Source organism: Coptis chinensis, chromosome 6, assembly GCF_015680905.1.
Source record: "Coptis chinensis isolate HL-2020 chromosome 6, ASM1568090v1, whole genome shotgun sequence".
Classification (NCBI taxonomy): domain Eukaryota; kingdom Viridiplantae; phylum Streptophyta; class Magnoliopsida; order Ranunculales; family Ranunculaceae; genus Coptis; species Coptis chinensis.
The window spans coordinates 69,574,481-69,576,371 of record NC_141461.1 but is presented as its reverse complement, the minus strand read 5'-3'; the positions used below and the strand labels follow the sequence as shown (position 1 = coordinate 69,576,371).

The window sequence follows — 1,891 nt, the reverse complement described above, 5'->3', positions numbered from 1 at the left end:
CTACCAAGTACAATGACATGTCACCAACCAAGTCACAGCGTCACCACCAAATGGCAGTTGACGACAGGTACCAGCGTGGCAGTACTGTTCAAGTTGATTTTGGAACCACTGGTGCTGATACAGATATTGAGTCCTCACTTGAAAGATTTGGAATCAGTACCAGTGATGTGTCGCTTAATCTAGGACTTCAACACAACGGAAAACTCCCAGAGAATAACCGATTTTCAGTTAGCGACTTTGCAAGTTGCTAAAATTTGGATTACAAGTATATCATACTTTCTTTGCCCTTTCATTTTAATTTATCCCTCTCAATTATTTTTGGTAAATATATATGAATGAAAAATGTAGCTTTGTGTTAGTTAGCTAGATGAGAATGAGAACTACTAAAACATTTCTGACATCTTATATGTTTTTGGTAAATCCAAGTTTTGTATTTTGATATCAATTCAAGAAAACTTTGTATCATTTCAACAACCTTCAGGATTCAGGAGTACAATGTGCTATTAACTAGACTAATTATCTAACCGTGCTTTTGATATTGCACTAGATATTATAAAACTAATGTATGTGTTTCAGAGAGGGGACTATGCGACTTGGTTGTTATATGAACCTCTGGTCCACACCACTAGGAGAGAATCGAAGTTCTTCCTACATCTATACTTTTATTAAGATATAAGATCGTTAATGTTAAACAAACTATCAACAGTACCTACTAAATGAACACTATCAACAATAACAATTTGAGTTTTTATGAATGAAAAAGATAGTGGATGTAGAAAGGTACCTGTTAAGTAGACTCTAAGGTGATCTAGCTTAACCCTATATTTTTGAAAATTTACTTTAATAGAAGAGAATGTGACACTAGAACCAACTCCTCTTTTTGGATGTCTTTTAGGTTTTCTCAAACATTTTACAAATGCTTATGCCTTATGATTACCCAAAAAAGCAACCAGCTTTTTAATCGTGTTTAATACTATAAAAATATAGTGTATTGACATGCCCCCATGCAAGATTGAACTACAGACCTTCAGTTTACAAGACTGACGCTCTACCAGTGAGCTATACGGGCTGTTGTTTGCCTTGCCTATTATTGTTTATAATGATTTTTAATAAACATTCCATTCCATGTTTCAAAGTTCAAACGAACACCCAATTGCAAAGTCTTCAAGCTAGAGTTCAGCATCCATAGCAATCCATGATTCCATGAATCGAATATGTCCTGCCATTGGTGAGCAATCTTTCAATAATGAGTTAGTACATAATGGCCCAAACCAACTCATTGTTTTACAATACTCAATCCCAGAACAATATATAAAATGGCCCAACCCAGTTCATCCTGAAATGCTTAATATATGGTGGACCAACTGATTATTATTTTGAAAAAGGTGCGTAAAATGGGATGTGCAGGACTGCAAGGCAAGCTGATCCAATTTATCCAATCTAGAGACTAGGGAGGCATACAATTATACAAATGAAAACCGTTGACTATAGTTATTCATGAAATGCTTGAAATTGAGAAAGAAAATGATAAAATCCACACAGATATTCACTTATTGCTCTTTAATGATGGTTTTTCTATTTGCTTACTTTGCATCAGCTGTTCATCTAGGAATAGCATAGCCGCTTGACAAACTGCACTCCTTCAACATGCACTCTGCACCTTCTTCATTATCTTAATCAAATGGAAACCCGAAACCTACCAAAGTTAGCATGTACATCAAAGGAATGTGCGACTAACAATAGGGTGAAACATATGTAATTCAGTGATGCAACCTCCATACAGATGGTTTGAAAAAAACAACACTCCATCATTTGAATCATTCAATCTCCATACACATAAAATAAGATACACATTATATGGATAGCTTTGAAATGGTTATCTTGCCACATA

At 35.0% G+C, this 1,891-nt stretch overlaps 1 non-coding gene across 1 annotated transcript; it reads right to left on the bottom strand.

The window, feature by feature from the left end:
* Positions 1-997: 997 nt before the first annotated feature.
* On the bottom strand, positions 998-1,069 carry TRNAT-UGU (transfer RNA threonine (anticodon UGU)). Its single transcript has one exon. It is a non-coding gene; the product is annotated as a tRNA-Thr (tRNA).
* Positions 1,070-1,891: the final 822 nt, after the last annotated feature.